The 27294-nt window shown below is 41.5% G+C and overlaps 1 protein-coding gene across 1 annotated transcript in view; it reads right to left on the minus strand.

The window, feature by feature from the left end:
• Window positions 1-26567, minus strand: part of CDH6 (cadherin 6) — a 113752-nt gene extending 87185 nt beyond the window's left edge. Inside the window, exon 1 of the mRNA XM_045005453.1 lies at window positions 26397-26567. The gene's annotated coding sequence lies outside the window, so the exon portion shown is untranslated. The remainder of the gene's footprint in view (window positions 1-26396) is intronic.
• Window positions 26568-27294: the final 727 nt, after the last annotated feature.

Genomic DNA, 27294 nt, shown 5'->3' on the forward strand with positions numbered 1-27294 from the left:
GGACACTTATACCATGCCTTCATCTCCCTGCATTGACTGCAGAGAAGGAGAGTGGTGTAAGAACTGCTATGATGGCTCTGCCACCTGACAATTTATGGACAGGCAGAAGTGCCTAAAGGCTGGGTACCGGTGGTAGAGGGCAGGGAGGGAAGGAAGAGGCATTGAAATGGTGCCATGCTAATCTAACACAGGGCAGGGCTTGTCCCTGTAAGCAGAATAACAATAGCAAAATTAGTGAAATAAGGCTGAAGTGTGATAGATGACATGTATCTGACTGGTGGTTTGGTGCATGCTTTTTCACTTATTTAAAATGATTTGCTACTTATTCCAGATCAATTATGGTTACCTTCGCAATAAAATGATATGGCCCAAATGGTTTATTCTGTTGTGTACCAAGCCAGTGAAAGAAAAGGTGTAAGGTGAATTGCTTGTTAGGAAAAGATGGGCAAAATAGCAGCACTGTTACCTTGCCCATGGGCATAATGTAGTGAGAACAGTCCAGGGCCTCAGATTCATTCTGGCCATGTGCAGCACTAAGAAAGCAGGAAAGGCCAGAGGAAAAGGTGTGGCTAGGGGAAAACTGGCTATGCTCTGTGCTTCAATGCATGTTCCAGAACAGAGTGCTCTGTAATGAGGCTAACAGAGCATTAACTGAAGCAGCCAGAGGCAACTTAAGAGAGAGCACCACTTTGTTGGATGTGTTTGAAAGAGGGATGCTGGAATGCTTGGAGCAAGAGTAGGTACTATCAACATTTGCCCTTGTGACTCCTTGTGCTTGCTGCCTGCATGAAGCTTACTGTTCACCAGGGAGTCCTTATATGCTGCTCTTTCCCTGTGTCCTATACTGTGCCCTGTGTCCTGAATTTGTGGCCTGTGGTCAGGGACCTTCATGCCCTCAGCCAGGGTGATAAGGCATCTGATACACGTGTGTAACTGGTTCTGTATCACCACAGCTGCTATTGTGTGCTAACATTAAGTGTTGATGTTGAGTACCCTGTGCCCTACCTTGGGTGCTGTTGTGGTGTTTTCATGCCCCTACCTCTACAGTGTGCTATCATTTTAGCACACTAGAATCTTCTCGTACATCCACAGGATATGGTAAGTCATGGGATTTTTATGTTCTTTACTCCATGTTCTATTTATGTTTCCTGGGCCATTCCTGGTTAGGAACGCCCTTTGCTTTGCCACCTACACGGCATTCATACTTCTCCCTCCCAGGCTTTGCTCTGTAGGCTGGACATGGCTACTTATTGCTGAGAACCCAGGGGTCTGAATCTCAATGCCTCCACAGAATGAGTAACACCAACTAAATAGCCTCGGGGAGTTGTTAATATCCTGTTGGGAGAAACTCAAGAGTGGGCATTCTTCCTTTCTCATGCTGGTTACTAGGTTGAACCATACTGCAGTTTTCACTGTCTGGATTGACAACCCTACAGCCTTTAATACCCTGTGTATAAACTACCTAACACGGATGCACTGGTAGAACCTGTATTTTTCTAAACTCTCCTCTTCTCTCTTGTACTACTTCTTTGAAATATACAGAGCATGCATGTTTGGGTGAGGGAGAAGATATTATATACAGAAATAAACTAGCAAATAAATCAATTTGTTTTTATTAAAAAAACAGTGAAGAAGTAAAAGGAAAACCCACCACATTTTATGACAGCATCTCTTTAGTTTGTGTGTAAGTGCAAAAGGAGAACCTTTCTAAGTTTAATTTCCTTGTGCAAAGCTTTAGGCATGTTGCTAGAAGCATTTTCCCACTGAGTAAGAGGACAGATAGAGGCTTCTGTTCATTCAGGCACAATCACCAACATTTGTCCACTTGAGGGAGCTCCAGGCTTTCCAAACAGCTACACTCGAAGGACAAGGCTTCTAGTCAGAGCCTGTCCACTGGCATTTCAAGAATCGGAGCTTTAGCAGGGCACACAGTTGCACAAATAATTTGATTATGGATGTGAAATGACTGTCAATCTTAAATAAAGAATTGGATCCCTCACTGAGATATAATATACACACTTAAATGTGACAGCACGTTTCATTTTTTTTAGTTATGTATTTAATTGTGAACAAAAAAGCTTTTTGAGCACTTCAAACAACTCAGCTGGAAGCACAGAAATTAGCATGAAGTGAAATATTTATGGGAGCTTAGTACTGCTTAAGACTCATTATTTTCCCTGCCGTAAGACACCCAGGCCAATTAACTATTTCCAATTAAGTAGCCTAAAACAAGAGTGAGCAGCCAGAAATAACTTATAAATGGTAATGAGTGGACTCTGCAAAGCAGAAAAATTGATCTTTGGTGTCAAAGTCGATAATTTTAAGAGGCCAGAACACAAGTTACTATACTATGAAAAGGCAGCTATAGCAGAAGAGGATCAATTATATTTACAAAAACTAACTTTAGCATGACATGAGGTACTTTTCTATTCCTGTTTGTCTAGTTACGTGTATCTTGTATATTTCTGCTACACTCTCTCTCTTGTTTAATGCATATGAAATGCAAACCTTCCTCTTTACATGGCATGTTCCAAAAGTCAGCCATTTCTCAGTTATCTGTCAGAGGAAAAAAGACGTCAGTAAGTTTAACAGCGGGAAAAGAAATTTATTGCCTTTTAGCCTTGCATGATGCAAAAATCACATCTGCACCGGGGCTGTCAGATATTCAAGTTTTGCATTTCCTGACTTGTTTTTTAAATTACATTGTACAACCTTAACACTGACTGACCTAGTACTCTGCATTTGTGTTTTCATTGTTCTTAAAGGAGACATGTGGTTACTATCGTGAGTATTTATCTGATCAGAATTAGGCTCAGAAGTTCACTTTCACTGTGACTAACAGTATGAGAGAGGGATAGGAACAGTTTCTGTTTCACTAAAATGAATGAGCCATGGAGTGACTAATTCATACAGTTGCTTATACTGTTGTTTGGCTGGATACACTCTGTAAGGTTGGGTTAACAGCGTGACTACCATGATGACTGAAGTGCTGGAGATATAGGACAGGCCATAGCACCTCTTTGTATATGTGGTGACTGCACTTTAACAACTAAGAGAGAAACTTAAAATTGTTTTTACAAAATATTCCATAATGAAAACTATGGAAAGAGCATACAATCCAAAGAGCTGCATTCTTCTATGCTCATAGATTTTTTTTTCCTTTTCCTGATATTACCTTATGTAAACTGTCCCATCAGTAACAAATAAAGTAGTGATACTGGACAACAGAAGTTGCACTGTGATCTGACAGAGAGAGTGAAGAGGGAGGGAAAGATAAGGTATTGAGATCAGCTAAAAATCTTAACAAGTGCTTACAAAGCAAGCCTAGAAGTGGCTTCTCAGTTGCTTATAAATTTATTACTAACTAGCAAATTCTTCTCAGGTTTTTATTATGGACATACACCTCAATGTTTAACTGTAATGTTTCAAAGTTCAGCCATTCTTGAACTATCTGCAGGGAAAGAAAAGTGGGTTTTTGTTTTTTTGTTTAAGCATTGCATAATTTAAAAATGACTGAACAGATTCTCCTCAAACCTTTTCATAGTAATTCACCTTTTAGACCCAAATCCTACAAATACTTATGCATATAAGTAGTTGCATTGGGACCATTCCTGCAGAAATATCCTTGGATGCAAGTACTGCAAGATCAGGGCCAATCATGGTCAAGACTCTTTTGAAAGTTATTTTAAAAAGTTAAATTATAACTGTTTTGCAGCTATAATTTTTTGTTTGCTATCAAATGAATATGATGACAACATATCTTTGTCCATGCTATTATGCAGTAATATGATGTTTGTAACTATGTCAATCTTAAATGATTTCCAAAATTTAGAGGTGTGAAAGATTTTTGCCTTGCATTGCATATTTCATGGCAAGCTAGAGATCTACTCATCTTTCTCATTTCTGGTCTGATCTGACTCCTATTCAAACTAATAGCAAAACATCCACTGACTTGAAGCATATAGGCTTGTGTTCTGTGTGTCTAGTGTTTCTAAGCCCTAAGACACCTATCACCTTGGTATCTACATCAATAGTGACACTAGCAAACATTCCCTGGAAGAGACATGAGCAATTAAATGTATTAGACCATTTAAAGGAAGCTGAAAGTAGAGGAAAAGTACAATTTTTTCTTATTATAATAAGTATTTTAACAGGTTATCTTTGTGTTAACAAGACGGCTTTAAACATCTTGCCTAAGTTGACATATTCTTTAATTATAATAGTCACACTGCTGAACATAACTTTGCACTGGCAAATGCCTCACTGTTAAAGCACACACAGATTCAATCTGCTTCTTATTTCATGGTGATCTTTCCATTCATAATTATTTTTATTCGCTGCACAGTTTCTTTTTAAATGTGGATTTTTTCCTCTCCATACTGTTGTTCCATTTGAAAACATTAGGATTAGCATACAGATATTTTGTTATCATAGATTTTTGTTTTTAAATCATCCCAATTTTGTTCAGCATATTTGTTTTCTTTTACCTTATCTCTGGGTTTTCTTTTCTTTTCTTGATAAATGTATTACCCTAGTCTCCTGGATGTAAACACCTTCTGTTTACCATGGTTTTCTTAACTTTCTAAAACGCAGTGTTAACTATTTATTTCTTCCAGTTAGCATAATCGGGGCGGCTCTACCTTTTTGGCTGCCCCAAGCAGTCATGCGCGGGAGGCGCCCTGGAGCCGCGGGAGCAGCGGACCTCCTGCGGGCATGACTGCGGAGGGTCCGCTGGTCGCGCGGCTCGGCTGCACCTCCCACAGCTGCGGACGGTTCGCAGGTCCGGCGGCTCCGCTTGAGCTGCCGCAGTCATGCCTGCGGGAGGTCCACTGGAGCCGCGGGATGAGCACCCCCTCCGCAGTCATGCCTGCGGCAGGTCCGGTCATCCCTGGGCTCCGGTGGGCCTCCCGCAGGCATGACTGCGGCAGGTCCGCCGACCCAGCCTGCCGCCCCCCCGGGAAAGGGCCGCCCCACGCGTGTGCTTGCCGCGCTGGGGTCTGGAGCCGGCCCTGAGCATAATACAGAGCTTATCTATCCACCTACCTATCTACATCTTGTGTGGTGTATATTTATATAATAGTTTCCATGGTTTTAGGACCGTATCAAGCATAAAAACTTCAATTTAAAAAGCTTATTGTTTCAGAAAGCCGTGAGTAAAAACAGGGGGTTAGCACAGCAGTAGGTTTGCAGCCTAAACTGCACTATCCACTATTACACAATATATACTGTGGTAAACTTCACCAAATATCACTTGTAGAATTCTCATTTGTAAGTTATACCACTGCCAGGACTCTGAATGTCAACATTAGAGCTGCTTGAAAATGTTCCAATTTCTCTGTGGTAGAAGAGGACAAAGAAAAGAACCCTCATCCCATTTTTCAATCTGTTCCAGTCAGCATTCCAGCTACATCATCACATAAAAGTCCAACCTTGTAAGGGTCTGAGCACCCTTGATTCTTATGGATGCTTATGGGAGCAAAGGAGGCTCCCTGTCTTGCAGGATTGGGCCCTACGTAACTCAATGTCAAATGCCCTTTAAACAATGGCCAGCTGAATGGACGGTCAACTACATTGCCAACTTCAAAATCAGCAACATTTGTCTATATTGTCTGAATTATAAATACAGAAGAGGATCAGAAGCTCCTTCTCTTATGATTTTATTAATTTTGTTTTATAGCAGATTTGAACTGTAGCTTTGCTTTAACAAGAAATTGTGATTTGGAGGGAGGGGGTTGTTCTATACTACTGCGTACTACCAGTAACTTGGGTTTCTACCACTACCACTTTAAAAATAACTTAATAATCAGCCACACTGGAAGTATACACTCGAGCAGGGGTGGCCAACCTGTGGCTCCGGAGCCACGTGCGGCTCTTCAGAAGTTAATATGCGGCTCCTTATACAGGCACCAACTCCCAGGCTGGAGCTATAGGCACCAAACGTCCAATGTGCTGGGGGTGGGGCTCACTGCTCAATCCCTGGCTCTGCCACAGGCCCTGCCCCCACTCCACCCCTTCCCGCAGCCTCCCCTGAGCCTGCCATGCCATCGCTCCTCCCCCTGCCCCCCAGAGCCTCCTGCACACCACAAAACGGCTGATGGGGGGCGGGGGGGAGGAAGGAGGAGGCACCAGTGGGTGGGAGGCGGTGGAGCTGCTGACTTATTACTGTGGCTCTTTGGCAATGTACATTGGTAAATTCTGGCTCTTTCTCAGGCTAAGGTTGGCCACCCTTGCACTAGGGGATAAGGGATCACCTGTGTGCAATCCTTACCATGAAAAATGTCAAGTTTAAGTTCACCCCAGCCAAATACATCTTAGTTATGTGGGATGTGCAAGCACAAAAGTGCTGTAGATTTTAGCTCTTGGAGCTAGCCTATTCATCAGCGTTTCCAAAGTCTGTTTAATAACTAGGAGCTCGGCGGCTAATTACCTTTTGCCCTTGTGGTCCATGATGTCACACTTTATTCCCACTTGTGGCCTTATTTTATATAGGGGCTTGAGTGCCCTATACTGCTTTCTCCTTTAGAAGCTCTCTGTTCTGGCCTAACCAAGCCTGAAGAAAGGACAAGTCAGCCCAAATTGATCTACAGCAGTCAGGTCAAGTGAAGCTTCTAAAGGGGACAGGGAGCTCATGCTCCCAACTCCTCCATCAGCATTAATGCATGCACCTACTAAGCACTGCTTCAGCACACCGAGGGCCAAAGGGGTTGTGTAGCTGCATGCTGGATGCAGGGGTTAGTCACAGCCTCTTTGTGTCTAGTCCTCTACCCACTAGTCCGGCAGACCATTACGAAGTGATAAGAACTTGAGCAGATCGGCTATTCCAGCCGATAGACCACAAGATAAGAAGTACTGCATACACTGTAATCTGAATCAAATACAACACCATTTTATTGTAGGATTTTAAAATGTTTATATTTTACCAAAGAAGTCTAAAATGAAATGGTGGCAATCAGCTACATTTTTAAAAAATGGACACCGAAATATGGATCATCACTGTAAAGTAAATCTAGAAATCCACTGCAAAGGAGTACTAATTTTTCAAGTTTTTTTTCTTAAAAATCCTAAAACACATGGAAAAAACTCTCTCCTACCAGTAACTTGCAATCTGGCTCATTTTATGAATTTGCTTCCCCTCCTCCCCCCTGCAATCTTAATGTTTATTAGTGTGTTTACCAATTAATTTTTGTGACATCTCTTTCTTCAAGGAGAAAATACAAGATGACTCCACTAAAGCAATATGAGCAGAGCAGCAGAGATAGGAATTTTATCTTTGTATCCTGAAATGTGCAAGAGAAAATTCCACCACTGCCAGTCAACTTTCTTTAAACACAGGTCCATTTCAAAGGGTTCTCTAGCTCCCACCCCTCCTTTGCTTATCAGCATGTAAAAGACTAAGGATACAATTTTCTGTTGCCCCACAGACCTTTCTTGCATCAGTTAAACTGGACAAGGGGGCCATAGGGTAGGTGGAAAGCCAGGGCCCAGGAGAATAACACTGGGGGAGTGTACAACATGTTACCACACACTACCCCACAGCATAGACAAGTCCTTAGAGGAGTCTTTCAAGCAACACCAAAAACCTCCTGAAACAGGCTGTATTTTGTGGTTCTACAGGGAGAAGAGCCTAAACAGCATATTATTGGAGTCAATATTTTACAAGGTGGTCTCAGATCTGATTTTTAACTCTCTACTTGTAGCTGTATCCTACAAATAAGAGGAATATGTTTAATAGAAATGGATTGGATTTCATGCCTTCCTATTAAAATGCAACATAATGAATATATGAAACCCAATTTTACTTTTATGGACAAACTTTCTATACAAGATAAACTTTTTTCTCCATGGGAATTCCACATTACATCTATTGTTACAGTGTTCAAAGAACAGAGACAGGGCCAAATTCCCTTCATTTGCACCTTGGCATTTCCCTAGACATATAGGCCAAAGACTTTATTTTTTCTTCCAAAAGAGTGGATTTAGGATTATTTATTTGTGAAATGTGAAACATGAACGTGTCATCATTGTAGTAATTATTTTTTTTAAATAAACAAGTCCCTAAGAACTTCTCTATAAGAGATCAACACTTATCACTGTTACAGTACATTAAAAATGTCTCTAGTCACCTTTAACATTCTTTCCTTCTAATTAACCATCATCCTTTAGACATTGAACATATCATTATTTTTACATATCATAATTAGCTACTGTTTGAAAAGCACTTGGACTGCACGGAGCGATGTAAGTACTAAGTGTTATTGTTATTAGCAGTCATCTTTCTTTACTGCACTTTCCTCCTTGTTAACTACTTGTGTTCCAGACATCTGGATTTCATGATCACGAGTGTAAATTTACATGCACAAGACTGTGAGGCAATCAAAATGGAGACTGCAAGGTTACAAATTCTTGTATGTAACTAGTAGTTCAAAGGAAACCTTGCTGTTATACTAAATATGACATAGTCAGGAATTCATCAATGATCAAAACAAATTAATAGGACTGCCAACCGATGTGCTAAAAAATCAGGAGTTAGGCCCTGAAAGACCCCAAATCAAAAGGAACGAACAAACAAACAAACAAACCCCACCCCTACGTCAAGAGATTGTTTTGTTTTTAAATAATAAAGGTTGGGTTCTTTTTTATTTGCTAGCTTGTAAGGTTCACATTTTAAGCTTTTCATCAATCATGAGAGCTAGAAAATTATTTTATTTTAAATGAAAAATAAATCTCATCACTCCAGGAGCTGGGGCTTTAAGAAAAACAAATGTTGTGAGACTTAGAATAAAATTGTGAGAGCTGGCAATACTGAATGAAATATGCGTAATGGACTGTAAATGAATAAGAAAAATGAAATCAATGCTTTTGGAAAGTAAAAAAATCTAAGTAAAAATCCCTTCCCCCTGGTGTTGTTAATAAGCAATACCTACCTCTTACACAGTTGATCTTAAAGCGCTTATAAAAGAGATGACTATCACTATCCCCATTTTACTGAAGTCAATGGGTGAAATCCTGGCCCTGTTGAAATTAGTGGGAATTTTGCCATTGATTTCAATTGGGCCAGGATTTTACTCAATGGAGTTACAACAGTGTAAAACTAGTGTTGAGATCAGAATCCAGGCCCAGTGACTTCACCAGAAACTATACATCGCTGACTAGGGGCCAGATCATAGCTTTATAGTCTCCATTTGATCTTTGCTGTTACACCAGATGACATGGCCCTAAGGGAATTTAGCTCAATGTAAGGATGCTAGGGCATCTCAGTTAGAGGACAGTGGAAGAAAACTAAGAAAAGTGTGTGACACTGAGAGAGAGAATTTAGAAATTAGATTCCATTCTATTTAATAGCGTATGCATGCAATGCGATTTTTCTCTCTCCACAGCAGTGCCCCTATAAAATCCCCCACTCCTAGATCTTAAGATAACTGTATCTGAAAACATTAAGATTTGAGTCCACAAAGCTTTCCTCATATGAATAGTTCCTGCTGGCTTCAGTGGAAAAGGAAGCTCCAGCTGCTTCTTGTAATTCAACAACTTATGACATGTGAGGGTTTAAAGGGAAAAAATGTCTTGTGTTAGAACAGAACTTGAGTAAGAATTATTCAGAAGAGTAAGGACCTGCATGACTGAGCGCTACGTTATTAGCTCACACTTTCAAAATTGGCCTCTAAGTCTGTGCCTACAAAATCATGACCTGCTGTACCTCTCACCATGAAATCTCACAAGCACATGTTTAAAGGGCACTCTTGAAAATGTGCTCCAGTATCCTTGGGTATACTTAGTGCAGGTCTTTCACCTGCATGGCTGGAGAATAGGAAAAGTAAATTTGCTCCTGTGATAGTCTCCTCTTCTGAGATGTAATGAATAAATGGCCCCTTTAAATAGCTCCCTGTTCTGAACAGAACCCTAGATATTCAGGAATCTCTCCCTCTCCTGTAGCCTTTTAAATAAGAATCTGATCTGGCATCAGCATTTGTTTTGTTTTTTGTTTGTTTTCCCCCATACTGATGTAATGATTGTGCAGTGTAGCAGACTGACAGCCCTGGGGATTGAAGACCTCTATTTATGTTTCCTCACATTAGCTTGCCTAGGTGCCACAACCCTGTTCTGCAGGAGTGTGTCTGGGGCAAGATGACAGCTCTGTACCCCAGGCCTTTCAGTTTTTATCCTCTCTGAAACTGCCCCCAAAAGGTGCTAATTAAAGGCATTTGTGATATGGACACTTTTTTGCATTAAGAAATAGATTGAAACCACTAATTGCTTTCACATAATCCCCTGAACAGCCATCAGCTGGTAGTGGCTTTTGGTCATCAGCATCTGAACTGGGCTGCATGTGAGCAGGGGACTTGTTGGTAAAATGCCTTGTGTAGACTCTTCCTACTCCCCATGTTGATATCCGTATATTAAATAATGCAAAATGCCAGCCAGCAAGTCAGGTGCTGCCATGTCACCACTGAGGCTGGCAGAATACAGCCTATTAAAAGAAAAGATTGGCAGGTGAGAGCAGGCTGTGGGGGAAGGATGAGAAACTGCTCCTGAAATGGCTTTCAACAATGTGGCTGTAAATTTTAACAATGTCATTTAAGAGCCTTTTAAAGTGTAGTGTCCTCCGCTTCCCCCCCCCCCCCACTCTCCCAGAGGCATCTGCCAATTGACAGCACCATGGGGAAGAAGGAACTGCTCTCTAAAAGCCTTTTTAAAAGACTGTTAAAAAGAAATATAATCACGCTCCTTATAAACCTGTTTAAACAGCAGTTTACTTCTTAGTCCACCCCTACACACCTGACAGTCTCTTGGGTTTTTCCTTCTGTGCTGGCAGACTGAATGGTGACAGTGACACAGTGGTATGAGACAGGTTGGTGTCATACACTACTTGCGCTGTGTGGAAATCTGGTCGAAGAGCCTAGCTCCCGTCTCCAGTAGAGCTGGTGATGCGTTTTTAACTCTTTTAGCTTTTTCAAAGGCAAAAATGCAAGTATCTAAAGGTCACACTTCTAGTGTGAGGTTTTCATTCCCCCCCTCTACCCCTCCCGCTCCATTTAGTTATGACACTCAGCTATATATTTAGATAGACTGAGGGCCACAATGGCTAGCCACACTTTTGACTTGGGTGGGGGGGAACTGAGCAAAGTTTAGCACTTGCACCTTTAAGTACTTGGATTGCACCCCATTTGGGTAGCGCAGCAGGCTCTGAATTCCAGATGTAAACTTCGTTAATCCAAACTGAGCCCACAAAAGAAAGTCTGCCACTCTTAAGAATGTATTCTAGAACTTTCTGAGCATTTTTAGTCAGGAAGAAACAAGGGTGGTGGGGGGGTAAATTTTCCAAAGCATCTTCTAACTTTACAATTGTAGGGCCAGATCCCCACTGTGCACAGGCCAACCACTTTTGAAATGGGCAGTGGCTGCTTGATTATGCTAATGTGTACTAAACTGTAGGCATAAACTTTAAAGATGGATTGAGACAAATTTTTCAGTTTGAGACTTTCTTCTTGTATTTTGATTTCAATTCTCCCTCCCCTCCTGAAAAGTCTGGGGTTGTTTGGATCAACGGTTTCCTTTCTACCCATTATAAAGATGTGATGGGACTATCTGCATACTTTAGACCCAGGTTCAGATTTTTGTATTTGAAGTTAGGGTTTTGATTCAAGCCCATCTCTAGCTGAGACTCAACTGGAAATCAGGCACGTAATATCCCATGAACTCCTTTGAAAATGTGGCCCATATTGGACACTGAAGTGCACTTGTGTGTGGTAGAAATAAGTTCCTGACCAGTATCCAAAGCTTTGGCTTGGGTCTGTGGAAAGCCAGTGTTCCCAGAATTTTTTATCCAGTAGTTGTTCTGTTGGGAGGAAGGGGTTGTGTCTGTGACTGCAAAGTGACATGTTATCAGAGTCTGCTGTAGAATGAAGTCAAAATTTGCCACAGGATTCAGTTCTCCTTGATGTTGAAATCAACCAGAGAAAGCTATAAAATATCTAGGGACGTGGGTTTGAGAAGCCTATTGTCTGATGTGGAATGCGTATCAGTAAAACAGGAATGCAGCCTGGTTTCGAACACTCTGGAGTTTGAGGATTAACAAAATATGAGACATTTTCTAACCTCTGTTCTACCCATGAAGACAATGGAGTGTGTAACTGAGGGCAGAATTTAGCCTGAAGAGCTCTACAGGCACATTTCTTGACCTTCGCGCTGTTTCCCAAGGCTCTTTTTATGCACTTCTTGCTTCTCTCTCATTTTATAGTATACGTCTTGCAATTTTGTGTTCTGCTTTTATCCTGTTTCAGCATGATTTCCTTACACTGGGGTTGATCCTGCAGCCCTCCGCATCAGGCATTCTCATACAGTGCTACAAGCGTGTTATGTACTTTGGGTCATGCCTTATTAAAGGGAACCTACAATCCCCTGTGTGTGAAAATCCCATTGACTTCCGTTGGGAGTTTCACAGTGCAGAGATTTTTCTGGATCAGGCCCATTAAGAAGGAATTAACTGAAGTACATAATGTACACCTCTACCTCGATATAACGCTGCCCTCGGGAGCCAAAAAATCTTACTGCGTTATAGGTGAAACCGCGTTATATCGAACTTGCTTTGATTCACCGGAGTGCGCAGCCTCCCCTCCCCCGAGCGCTGCTTTACCGCATTATATCCAAATTCATGTTATATCGGGTCGCATTATATCAGGGTAGCAGCGTATTTGTAAAAATAATGCATTTCAAATTGACCAAGGCATGTACAACATATGTTGCTTACAAACTACAATTAAACAACAATTAGTTTAGCCAGTCTTTTTCTAATAACATTTTCTGGTCAGCTAATAATCCCTGAACCAAACTCTATTTCTGTGAACATATTTACCACCTCTTTGGGCCAGAGACTATTTTCCTAGTCCACTGCCAGGCACAATCATGTGGGCACTAATGTAATATAAATAATAATTATCTGCAGACTAGTTTGGATGAATAATTCATCCTCCAGGTTGATCATAAACTGTTGGCCAGGGCTGTTTGTTCATGTTGTGTGATGTTGCTTCTGCTCAACTACTGAGAATTTTTAAACTGGAGAAGGCAGATCAAAAATAAAACATGTGACTAACTTTTAAAAGGACAAAACACTTAACACACTAACAGCAACTAAAGTGAAAATGCTATTAATATGCTATGAAATGGTATTGTGAATGGAAGGGAAGCTTCTCCCCAGAATCATGAATGGGAGGCAAATTGGTTTGAACCATCACAAATGGGAGGGGAGCTGCCTATGAGACAATCTCTATTAAGATCTGGTCCACATTATGATAATGGTTGGGAACTTCAACAGTAGATAACTTCTATATACATATTTCCTATTGCTGATTTACTTTATGGGCCAGATTGTGAGCTGGTGTAAATCAGCATAGCTCTCTTGAGGTCAGTTGAACTATGTTGATTTACACCAGCTGAGGCTCTGACTCTGTAATTTGATTAAAAAAATATTCAAAAGCACAAGACGAACAAACTCTTGAGCTTTGGTAAATTCTGAATCTAAAGGACTTACTCCTCACAGATATGCTTAAAGTTCCTGATTGCAAAGTATGGAGATAATCACATGACAACTCTGACCGGAGAATACAGACCAAAGAACACAACAAAAATAGAAGCAGTTAATTGACCACTTTCTGGAAAGCCAGAAATAACATGAAAAATGTCCCCTTATAATGTGGTTAATATTCATTTCTTCTTTGAAGAACTAGCCACTTTCAGACCATAGATCTAGTGTTTAGAACTGAAAGCCCTTGAGCTCAAGACAAAACTAAGCTGTTGATTTAAAAAAGAAGCTGCCGAGTCAAAGCTAAGAGTTCAATCAGGGCCATGGAAAGCATCAGCGAGGCTTAAATAACAGCATCTCCTTTGAATCTTTTTCTATTTCACTGACTAGTGAGACTCAAGCGAACAAAATATCTTTCTTACTGCAAGCCAGTTGAGCTACCAACCTCTAGTGAACGCTCTTTTCCCTTAGCACTGCAGGGTATGGCCACTATGTCCGACCCCTAAAATAATCATGAGCATTAAGTCCATTGAAGAATTGACGAGAAGTGGAAATAAATCTTTCTGTGAGGACCTGAATTTGAGAGGGTCTGGGGCATGGGGACATTAAGGTCATTTTAAAATAAAGATCTGCAGAACTGGAAATGTAGCATTTTTCTATTTCTATTTGTAGAAATAGATATATAAAAATAGCCTTGAAGCAAATGGGCCAGATTCTGCTATTACACAGCTGCAAATGAGGAGCACCTCCTTTACAATGTACATGGAATTACTTTGGTTTTCTACTATCGCAAATGAGCACAATTTTGTCTAGTATCTGTTCTGGGGTTTATTCCTATTCCCTTTCCATCTCCACCCAGCAGCTGCAGGTCCAGCTCAGTTCCTCCCCACTCCTTCTTGTAGTGGCAGCAGTGTTCCCCCAAGCGGAGTCTGCCTGGTACCAGGCCAGTCACTGACACAGATTAACTAGTTGTACAGTGTAAATTATGACCAAAGGAGAAGAGAATTGCTCTCTGGGATTGCCTGCCAAGTAAATTTTAGTCATGTCTGTCGAGATTTCACTCTCTAGAATAACATTTGCTGGATGCAGTCAGTTCTTAGGCATGCAAAACTGGGGCCCAATCCTGGTAGGTGCTGTGCACTTTCAATTCCTATTAACTTCAGCAGAGGTGACGTGCTTGGCACCTAGCGGAAGGCAATTCTCATTTTGCAGAATGTGGCTCATCACATGATGGCAGGAGCCAATTCTTCTGCGACCCAAGTCCATAGAAAAGCTCTCATTTACTTCAAAGTGGGACTGGGATCAGATCCTGAAAGAGCAGTAAAACAAAGTATGCCTGAAATGCGCAGATGAGTATTTGTTTCGGATGCAGCAGAAAATAAATAATAAATGAAACTGTAAACCTGCATAAATTCTATCTTTTTCCTAGATGCAAATTAAGATTTAAATATCAAAATGATAGGCTTCTGCTAATCCTTCCTAGGCAGTCATACATTGTTAATCAGACTCTAGGCAGTGTTGTTTAATACCAACTTTAATAAAATAGCTGCCTGCAGCAGAAAGACAGTTGGGATTCTGACTCTAAAAGTTTGGTAGCCTCTTCCACATTTTTATAGCCTGAGGCTCTCAGACTAACATTGATACCAACCTCTTTGAAATATGCTCATTCTTTAGGCTTCTAAATTATTAAACACCTTATTAGTGGAAAGATTAGATGGGGGGCGTCATTTCTGTATAAAGGAAAATGGATTAGAAAAGGAAGAAAAAGTTGAGGGAATATTTACATTAAAAAATCCAGCTCTGTTGTTGATATACAGAGGTAATTTATAATTCATTTAAGAAATGAACCCATCAAATTATATCACAATGCATGACAAATTGCTATTGTCGAGCGATCCTGTCATAGTGAAACTTCTTTGTGACTTACCCTTGTAGTGACATTGCTTTTTTATTATTGTTGTTCCCCTATTTTCCATAGCACTTGGCCTCTCATGAAAAATAACTCTCACTAACATCATATACTAATGGGGTGGAAAAAGTTTCGCCATGTGACCTAATCATGAGGCCTATCAAAAAGAAGCTGTTCTGAATATTTAAAAAATATTTTCCCTTTATTTACTTGTAAGTCAGGTGAACAGATTTTTGCATTTAAAAACAAAAATTCCCTAAGTACAATGCATTTTTGCTCTATGTCCAGAGCTGCTTGTTAGCATGCTAATTGTTTGGTTTAATATGCAGCACAAAGCACACTCATTGCTTTGAAGTGCTTATTCATGATGTCACAGATATTAGAGTGTATTTCTTAATTACAAAACAGGACAATTCCCCTCCTCCCCCCCACATTCTGTGGCTCTGACTGGTTTCCGTAACCAGCAGGATAATCATTTTGCCACACAGAAGCAGATAAGAAAAAATGTAAACAATTTAAAAAGCCATTTTAATTTAATAACAAATTGGGAGCTGTACTTTGTGCTAAATTAGCACTGTGAGCCTCATACCCATGCATGGCAAGGCTCCTTGTTCATTACTGCTTAATTAATCAGTCATGTTTCCATCTAAATGAAAGTTTTCTATCTCTCCCGATCATCTTTAATATCTCATTGCTGACAGCACATCAAGTTAATCTTGCTTGAATTAGAAAGTTACTTCTGATGGCCCGACTCTGTTATTTACAATAACTTATTTTAGAGCCCTGGGAGAATACAAAATTTGTATCGGCCTCCAATCTGCAATCTGCAAAAATGGTCCCTGGACATCCATGGATTTGCAGGGCTCTACTCATCTTATCCCAGCTTGTGGCTGAATCCTGTTTGTTCTGCTCTTGTGAGTCATCCTACTTGAGTCAATGGGCCAGCAGCATGAGAGAGGCAAGCAGTATATGGCCCTTGATGCTCCATGTAAGGAAAAGCAGTCTAGTTCTCAACAAGCAGATGTCTAATGAATTTTCAGAGTTGTGACACAGCTCTCCACTGCAGTGTGTCATCCTTTTTGCTTTTTGGTGGCTTGACTGTGTCACCAAATACAGGGCTTGTTAGGGGGTCATTTTAAAAAAAATCAAACAATAGATAAGCGCATAGAGGTTTAGGGGAAGAATAGCAAACAGTAAGTAAATGAGAAAAGATGTAGGGGGACAGTGACTGATAACATGCACCCTAAACCTAAATGCACTTCATTCCTTCTTATTTCTTTTTTTCCCAAGGAAATATTGTGTTCCCTTCATAGAAGTCAGAGATGGAAAAGACCTGTTAGGTCATCTAGTCTTTTTGGACCATACTGACCTGGCTCCAGTCAAACACGTGTTATGCTAGCCTTTGTGAACCTGCGGTCTCTGACAGCAATCTACAGTACGTGCTGTACATTCACGGACTCAAACTCTAGGGAGTGGTTTCAGACTGTCCTGTGCTGCTGAGAGCCCTGAATGCATTCTGAAGCCTCTTTCTGAAGCCTTCCTCCTAGATGGCAACACAGATAAAGGATCCCTCTTGTGTTCCGACCATCAGGGACTGTCCCAGGCCTTTGTAAGATAGCAGACAGACAGTGAGGGGTGAGGGCAGGAAACAAATCTACAGCTGAAATGCTGATCTCAGATGGAAAGCTATTTTTAATGTCTGTCTTGTTAAATGTGAATACATCAGTAAATACACACAATATACTTGCCTATTTAACATTAAATGAGCAGTCATAACCAGCTATAAGCAACTCCTGAGAAATCCTGCTGTGTAAATTTGCTCTGTTAGGGTTCAGTGTAATATTTCCTCTGAAAATGAGGATGTGTGCTATATTTTAACCTCCTAGATTTGTGACAATCAGCTTCTGACCTCACATTTACCAGCCTGGTTGAAATTACAACCTGTTGCTAAGGAAAATTATGATACCTTAAAGTGAATGAAATATCCGGCAGCTTGAAGCATATCTGACAAATGGATTACAGTAAATTAATGAGGCACCATTTTAGAAATCCTGCAAAAGACATGCTAAAAGTGTTAAAATATGATAAAATTTCATTTCACAGTAGAATAAATTGTGTGTAGACAAGTGGAAGCCTGGATTTTTTTTGATTTTTTTTTTAAAAGAAAGGAAAAAGAAAGCCCTTTCTAGAAATCAAAGGGCACCCTTTTATTTCTGACAGGGAAACATTGCCTTAAAAGCAGTACACATTTTCAAATAAACCTGAGATTACAGGTGTCTGTGAAATAGTGCCATTGCTTTTAAATATAAATAAATAAGATACACTGGGCCTAATTTTGCCCTTGGATGTGTTACTCTTGGGGTAATTCTGCACCACTACACAATTAGAATTGTGCAGTAATTAATGCATGTGGAGAATTTCCTTTCCCCCCACAGAAATGGGCTGCAGTACTGCTGGTCACCACTAAGGGCTACTGGACCTGGCAGAGCCCAGTTCACACATAGAAGACACTGCCGAAGGCGGGGGGGAGGGTTATCATAAGGGTTTCTTTAACTCTCTACTCCTGGGGGAATTTTTGTGTGTGTCTATGTTGTTACAGACATACTTGCTGACAGGCATTTTGAAATAAATTCTCAAAATAATTGAAACTGGTGTGATTATTTAGTGTTATTTTGACAAATAAAATTTGCAGAATTTTTTGGTGCAGAATGCCCCAAGGGGTAATGTGTGCACACAGCTTCCATTGAAGTCTAGATGCAGGCATGGGCATCTGAAGAACAAATCTGGCCCACTTTGAAGGCTTCATACGTACGTCCAAACCTCTAGCTCTTGAATATGGCTATATTCTAGAATGGAACCCTTGCTACAGTCAGGCAAACCCTTATAGTATATTGCTCTACCTACCAAATTTTCTGTATGCCTTCTATATTTCACTTTCCTGCCCCATCACTGCTAATTAACAAGGGCCACCTCATCCTTGCAGATTTGTGGTGAGGAATCCAACCCCATGCCGTGCAAGTCGTTCTATGGGTTCATTGTGGGTATCAGATTTTAGCAAGGTTTTCAATGAGTGTTGGAGACTGAGCCTCACCCCCATCCCCTGTTGTTTGTTCTCATTTCTAATTAATTTCCTCCTCCTTCCTGAGTTATTATTTAGGGATACCCATCCACGCCTAGTGTTTTGGAGGTCACAATATGGTCACCATAGAATCAATTGTCGTGGTGTCACACATTGCATTGGAAACTCCCGAGAACCCTCCAGTAAAACAGTGAAGCAAATGAGTAGCCCTGTCAACTTCAGTAGGACTACTGATGTGCTTAAAGTTAAGCATGCGCTTAGTGTTGTTCCAGATCTGGGCCTGGCTGAAAGAGACCAGAAAGTCCAGCAGCATTAGGAAAAAATTCCTATGTTTACAAAGAAAAAGCTTAATAACCAGCAATGATGGGAAAAGAAAAACAGTAACGGTTACTTACACTTAAAAGGAGTTTTGACAAAATATACAGTTTTGAAAAATTATTTGGTACGGCTTTGATTGTCTAAAAGAGCAAGTTTGGCGGACTCAAACCTTTCTTTTGCATCTTTTCCCTTGCAGCAGTGACAGCTAAAGTGAGCTCTCATTTCACAAAAGGAAATTGTTATTTCATGAAAGGGATTCTAAATGTGTATATTCCTCCTCTGTGATCTCCCCGAATGCTGTCTGTAACTGTGAAAAGGGGGAAGTGGGCTTTCTCTAGCTCCTGTTGCTGCAGATCGGTTTGTCTAGTAGGTTGAGCGCACAGCTGAGACAGGTGCTTTTTAGTACTAATCCAGCCCTACCACTATCTCATTTATTCTGTCTGCATTTACATTACCTTCAGTGCCACAGTACCTGTGTGCTAATGACACACTGGTCCTGGACAAGTAACCTCCCTGTGGCTCAGTTTCCCTGCCTGTGCAATGGAAATAATGCATGTGTGGTGGTGTAGCCATGTCAGTCCCAGGATATTGGACAGACAAGGTGGGTGGAGCAACTTGTGTCAGACCTCTGGTGAGGCCTTTGGGGATGATGTTTTGTTTCTTGCATTTGCTCAAGAAGTAGATGTTGCTGTTAAGTTTTTTGCTTCCTGTTTTCTTCATGTTGCGGCATTTCCATTTCAGACGGCTAAATTTTATATCCTTCGCTGTTTGTGTGCAGTGACGTTGTAGCCGTGTTGGTCCCAAGATATTAGAGAGACAAAGTGGGTGAGGTAATAGCTTTTATTAGACCAACTTCTGAACAACTACCTCCCCACCTTGTTTCTCCCACAGAACTAATATCGCAGACTTACATTACAGGGACGCTAAAGTGTGATTGTCTTGAGGTGCATGGGAGAAAGGGTCATAATGTGACTCCTTGGTCTGCTGCACAGGGTGCCCATAATGTAGCATGGGGGGGAAAGAGCAGCCTCTATGGGGCTAATACTTCCTCACACCAAACACACATAGGCAGGAAGTGGGCAAAGCCTTGGCTCCACAACCCAAGCTGCTGGCCAGTGCAGCTGAGGCAGCGCAGATGGAGAAGTGACCAGTGCCATGTAGATGACTGGCTCAGATCTCTAGCCCCAAAACGCAAAGAGGGAGTAGATTGTGACTCAGTCGAGTTCCTGGTCTGCTCTAAAGCTGGTAAAAAAAACAGGGAATGCTTTCTTGGAGACATCTTTCACAAAGCGTTCATGTATTTCAGCTAGTATTAGAGCTAGTCCAAAAAAAGGCAAGGTATTTGGTTTTTGTGGGGGAAAAAAAGTTAGTCACCTCCACACACACACTTAAAAAAAAATAATAATTTTGAAATGTTTTGACCAGCTCCAGTTTGCTCCTGGAGCAGCATAAATGAGCAGAAAAGAGAAGATGATCAGTTGGTTAGGGTGCTAGCATGGGATTCTGCTGACCTAGGTTCAAACCCAAGCTCTGCCCCAGACTTCCTCTATGGTCTTGGGCAAGCCCTTAGCTTTCCTATGCCTAAGCATTGCCCATCTCACAGGCATGTTATGAGGATGAACATATTGAAAGATTGTGGTGTGATCAGATACTATCATAATGAAGGCAATCTCGGGATAGAACTATGTATTGTCGCAGGACAAAGCCAAACCTGACTCCTTAGTATCCATACAGCACCGTGAAAATACAAAGCAACCTATTTGCTAGAGGATAGTACTAATTCTCTTTTCTTATATTTATAAAGAAATTACTCATTTTTAATCATTAATACCAGCAAGATGGTACTTATCAGAAACCCTACAATGACAAACCACTGTGCACACAAAAAGAAAAAAATCAGTAAGAAAACAGGTTTCACTTGCAAGCTTCCGGAGGAAATTAAAGGCAGCAATGTGCTTTTTAAAAATATGATAGAAAAATACCTTGATCCTTTTCAAGATGTAAGTAAGAACATTCCCCCTTAGGCTATAACTTCTGTGTTTGTAGCTGGGCTCAACCTAGTTTAGTCTTAGAATCCTGATTCAAATCCTCTTGATCACAGCAGAGTATAGGCAGCCTAACCCACTTTAATGCAGAACAGATTTTTGTTCCAATCTCCTTATGGAATACAAAGTGGAGGCTCCTTCATAGACAGATATTTGCATCCCAATTTTATTTTTCTTCATGTTAGGTCTTACCCTTCATGCTAAAGCCAAGTTCCATGCTAATGATCATGTTGATGGAACAGCATTTATTGTTTCAGTAGCTATTAACTGCTGGTTGAAGTGCAGTATTTGCGGATTGGAGTCTCTATATTTCACTCAAATAAGCACACACCTGCAATACCTATGGAAGCTCGACTAGTGTTTAAGTTCTGTGCTAATTTTCAATCTCCACTGACCCTTCTCCTAAGTCCTCCTGCTCTGGGTCCATCATTAGGTGCAAAAGTAGAAATGCTGGAAAGACACACTACCTATTATCTCTCAAGCAGCTGTAAACATTACTGCAAAACTGTGTTGTGGTGTGTCACTAGGGAAGGGTTGGGAGGAGATGGTGGATACGTATACTGCAGTTAAATCTAAATCACATGGCTACAATTAAACACTTTGTGTATATATATAACCTAGCAAGACAACCTCATTAATCCATAAAATATCTGCCCATGCTAAAGCAAAGCCATTATCATACAGGCTACTTAAAACACAGCAAGGTGAGCACAGTTCCTGTATGGGAGCAGATAGAAATGTATATGCTATGCATGTCTGGTAGAAAGGGGGTGTCTGGCATATGTCTTTCAGGGATGGGTGTGGGGCAAGGGAATGCAGTATCTGTGTAATCCTGGATTGCTCACCACAGTGCTGTCAAGTGTTCTGACCCCATCACAGTTAAGTCATCAATTCTTTGCTAATTCTTTTTGGAGATGCTTTTTGGGAGAGCAGTGGCCTTGCAATAAATCAGAAAGGAGACCTAGGTTCAAACTCTCCAGGCTGGGAGGGCTACCCCTGCCAGCTAGAAGACCCATGAGAAGGCAAGACTACTTCAGATCTCTCAGTATTACCCCTTACAGCTGATTTAGAGAGGCTGTGGGTTCTAAAAGGTAGACCTGCCTGCTCACTCCTCTGATGCAAGAGACGACTGCTAAGATGTAGGCTCCTGAGGGAGAAAAATGATTGGTGGTGTGGAAAGATCCTTGGGGTTGTAAGAGGCCTCCAGTAAAATGCATTAGGTTTTGGATAGTTTTAATGAACAATCTGTATAATCTGAGACATTCTCATCATGGGACACCCTCTGCAACAAGTCATATTTCTGTTTATAAACAGCCTTCAACACCTAGTGCTGGACAAGATTTACAAAGGAACCAGTGCTATACCAATCGGCTGGAAAAAAAAAAAAGGGCAATACTGACAATTAGCAACAACCAGTGTAGAGACAATGGCTCAATTCTGCTGTGAATCCAGTGTCAATTTAAATTAATGGAGCAATGCTGATAAAGGCGTGATCAGTATTAGGCTGAATACTGGGTTAGCAGGAGAAGGACAAACAGGAGGAATGTCCATGCACTAGAGGAGCTTTTTCTTACGCCCACTGAAGACAATGGGAGTGCTGCCATTGACTCTAACAGATGTAGGATGGGCCCTAGGAAAGGAGAAGAGACAATTTTTTAAAATGAGATTTATAATGAAAGTAAAACAGGATGGGGGAAGAAACCCCAAAACACAACTTTTTGTATTGTTTTCAGACAGTCGTTTCTAATCAAGTTCTAATGCAATGTCGCAAACAATACAATTGACAGATAACTATTTTCTTCTGCAGTTCCCTTGTTAGCATAATGCTCCTGATGCTTTGCATTTATTATGCATTATTCAATGGGTTTTTTTATTTAACTGAAATAGGGACTGATAATCTGCTTTTGTGCCTTTTTTGTTAGGCAAATAAGGCAGACAGCAGCTGAGTTGAAACACTATTAAAAAAGAAAATCCTACATTTCAGACTGAGTCACTTCTCTATCCTTATAAACCAGGGATCCTGATTTCTCCAGAGCCTCAGAATGGGCTGCCATGAGTAAGCAAACCAGCTTCTGCCAGATTTTATCTTGCCTGGAACACATTTCAAACTTCTGAACCAATATTTAAATGGCAAGTCGAATCCTGCACAGAGGCAGCAGAAGAGATTGATTCACCAGCATGCAGAGCTGTTCACCTATTCCAATTCATAGTTTCAGGGACTTATCCTAAAGATGGTAAGGTATACAGCAAAGGAACAATGCATGGCACTGCACAGCAGGGCAGATTAATCACAGCTGAAGCTAGCTGGTTAGTTTTTGAGAGTTGTGTGGCTAAGGGATTACAAAAACTAAAAGCCCTTGAGCAAAGCCGCACAGCTACACTAGCTATCCTAGTCTTCAGGGGGTTAATTTAAAAAATCTGTCAAGGACAATAGCTTCAGTGGTGTAGTCCCTCCATGCTCCCTCTCACGCATAGTAATGGTAATCAAAAGCCACCTTAAACCATTTCTGCTTTATTTTTTGCATCATTGCAGCAGACTCATTGAAGGAATTACCATCATTATGCAACATGCTGTGTACCATCACAGCAGGCTGCTTGCTCCCAAAGTATTTTACCAACTTTGTTTGTTTTTATAGGTTTTAGTTGCTTTTCACCTTAGTAATTAGTCATCATTTCTGGTGAGCTTCATAAGCCATTTTTTGAGCATCTTGAGCCTTGGCAGTGGGAAATTGCAAAAGAAACCAAATGTCAATGCAGACAGCACACCAATAAGTCAGGCAAGAGCTGGGTAACACTGTCATTTAAACATGAATAGAATACCAATGCTCTCCTACGCATGGATTATTAAAGCAACCCTGCTACTATCGTGGAGGCAGGCATGGATTAAGTGACCCCACAGAGATCCCATCCAAATCTAACCATTCCTCAAGTCTATAACTAGGAGAAAATCAACATGTTGACATCTTCACTCGCAAGATGAAAATAAATTTAATGAACTGAGCAGAAGGAGGATGGGGGAGGCTCAGGACTTGAGGGATGCATTATATCCTTGAGTTGCACATTAACTTCATCACTTGTAGGGGCTGCAGTCTATGTATGTTCTGCTAACCATTCAGAAGTTCTATAAATTGAAACACTTGCAGCAGAGAAAAACATTTTTCTGTAATGTGGGTGTTTGCTTTCAATTTCAAAAGGGAAGTCTCTCAATTAAATGAACAGAGTAGTGCAAAATGCAAACTTTACTTTTCAAAAGGGAAGACTATCTTTAGCACTAGGTTACTACTTGCACAGGGGAGCTGTGCAGGTGGGGGGAGGCAGAAGTTAGATGCATATTTCTAACAGTGAACAACCTGTAAGAAAATGATGACTGTGCCTATAACTGTAACCTTTAGAGTGCTAGCACTGGACTATATGAGAGCCATGAACTGGTGTGAAAGCTAAAATACCTAGAGTAGCATTTCTCAGCTACCACTCTGTGCACCAGCCCTGGTTCCTGAGATCTCCCTGACATAGTTTAGGAAGGCAGAAAGCCATTCCCTGTTATCAAAAAGGTTGAGAAACACTAAGCTTGAGAGACTAATAAATCCCCTACAGGGACCCCAGGTTGCCAGATCCTGAAATGACTGCAAAAATAATTGCAAGGAATTACAGCAAGACTAAATCAGTGCCATTTTCCTTGAAAATGTACTGCTGCTTCTGATTATGTTTGCTTCCCCCATCTCCAGAGTCAATCACAAGCCAGTAGAAATATGTCCAGAAAGATTGCAATGCAGTGGAAAGTCACAAGCATATGAGATTATATTTTTACAGTTGCCCTGGCAGATAACATTGGAGAGGAGAGGGATTCCCTGAAATATTTATTAGCGCATTTGGGCTCTTTAAGGAAACGATCCAATTAGATCTCTGCTGCCAGACCTATTACAAAAAATTGTGTATATATCAGTGAAGAAGGAATCTACTTGATTTAGATCTCCACCGCTCCACTCTCTTCACACTTGCAAACTTATTGACTCAATTGCCTTTTAAAAGATTTAAAAAAAAAAAATAGGGATGCATCATTACCCATAGCATTATACTGCTCATGAGCAGCTGTTAAACAAATTTTTGATTTACTTAAACTAATATGCACGCACCTGCACTGACTGCACACCAGATATTTCACTCTAGAAAATGCATGAAATAAGCCTTTATCTTGATGGGGAGAGTTATGTTTATTTTTATTAAAACTAGGGACTCCTACCCAAACTCCATCCTGAATTACGATATTTCCAAGGTGCTATTAAATATGGTCCCATGAAAGGATAAACAGAAACAATGCTATATATGTATTCCAATACATGGGTGTGGGTATGTGTGTGATCATTAACTATTCCTGAATTGGCATCCTTTCCCTTCCAGTTTTGTTCCAATAACTGTAAATTAAACAAAGGGCTGACTTTACACTCAGTAAGCAATTTGGCTACCTGATCCTCCTTTAGAGTGATAGCAAAACCTTAAACCCTAGGTGTCAATTAAAAAGGTGCCTCATCGTCTCTTTTTGGATAAAAGTAGCAGATCTGGCGTCAGGCTGGGCGTAATTTTGGTCATTAAACTTCTTGATCCTTGAATGTCAGCGGGAGTCACTTAGGTGACCATCCACTTGCACATACAAAGTACTGCATTTAACTCTCCATAAAATATGGATTTTATTGCAGCAGTGGCAGGACTTCTTTCCATAGCCCCTGACCGCTACAGGGACTGCTTAGTTCTTGCTGCAACTCTTTGCACAAGACGCATATAAAACAGTGTGAGATTTATTTATATATAAAACATGATTTCACTATACAGCACGTAGAGATAGGGTGACACCAGTTCCTTAGACTCATTTACTACTAGGTATAGATTCAATGTCTTTCTGTAATCATACAGCCCCTGTACCTTCCCCACCCCATCATCCCATAAAGAATTTCACGAGTGTCAGTTTCTAGACGGCTCCAGGTACCACCCCCATCCCCCGGCCCGATTTATCCTTCTAGGACGCCCCTAATTTCACCCGCGCTCAGTTCTGCTGCGCCCCCGCTCTGCCTGGCCGCCCGAGCCTTCTTGCCCCGCGTTCATCGCAATCGCTCACAACCTGCCCTTGGCTCCCCTCCTCATTTCAGGTACTTTCTTACCAAGCTGCTGCTGCTTCCCCCCGGCCCCTTCCCTTCTCTCCCCCCCGCTTCCTTCGGCTAAAGTGTTTTGCTAGGGCCATGAATTTGCAGCAAGACGCCGCGTCTCTTTGCCCTACTTAAAATGACACCAACTGCACGCCCCGCTAAACACGCTAATTGCCAGCGATCAGCGGCTGCAGCGCCCGTCCACACCAGCGCGCACACCCAGCGGCCGGGGCGCGCAGTGCCCCCCTCCAGCACCGAGCTGGCAACTTTGCCAAAGAAGCGGCTTTCAGGAGCATTCACACCCGACCGAGCGAAAGGGAAGGCAGCTGCTTGCCGGCTGCTCCTCTGCTAACTTGCCCTGAACCAGTCCAAAGCCTGATCTCCTTACCGGTAAGAAGAGAAGGGAAGAGGACAAGTGCTCCGCCTCAGGCAGTAATACAGTGACCGGCGTGGAAACAGTGCTGCTGCTCTGCCTGCTGTCCGCCACGCTGCCTGCTACCTCCACTGCTGGATCTACTCGCATCTAAGTGGGGGTCGCTCTCTCCCAGCATCACTTTTAACTCTGGCATGCAGGGAGCCGAAGCCGAGGGGGCTCTCTATCTGATTGGTTTCCATTCAGTGCTCCTGATTAATAAAAAAAAAAAAAAGGAAACATCCCTCACACACACACACACACACACAGTGCTCTGCTGCTGCTTCTGCAGGAGCACTCAGTATGGGAGGGTTAAGGGCTGGGGGAAAGCAGGCACTTCCAGACACACACTGATTTGCAAGTGAATGCGGTGGGAGGGTACAGGGGGGAGGGCTTTGTTAAAGACACCCCCCCCCCCCCATAGACTGACTCAGTTTAAAGCCTAAAGCAATCAGCTCTGTCTAATCTGCTGGTAGTGATAGTAAAAGCAGAAAATGGAAAAGAGGTTAAGACATGCTCATAACTTCTATTTGTGTGTGTCTGTTTGAGGGGTGTGGGGGAATGGGTGTTTAAGCCTGAAATGACATTTCTGTCTTTTTTTTTTCCATCAAAAATGACTGAATTTTTTTTTCTGTGCTATCCTAACTTCCTGGACCTTCAAATCATGAATTCCCAGAGAAATACTACTTTGCATGACAATATGCAGAGGTGGTGGTGTGTGAGTACATGCATGCAGCTTCTGCCTAGGTTACGTGGACAGCTCATGGAATCATAAAAACGGTCTGTCTGCCCTGTGGGGCACGAGGCAGGTGTGTTTGTACCGCACCTAGCACAATGTAGCCCTGAAAGGAGGCTTTGGGTAATAAATATAAAT

This window comes from Mauremys mutica, chromosome 2 (assembly GCF_020497125.1).
Source record: "Mauremys mutica isolate MM-2020 ecotype Southern chromosome 2, ASM2049712v1, whole genome shotgun sequence".
NCBI lineage: Eukaryota > Metazoa > Chordata > Testudines > Geoemydidae > Mauremys > Mauremys mutica.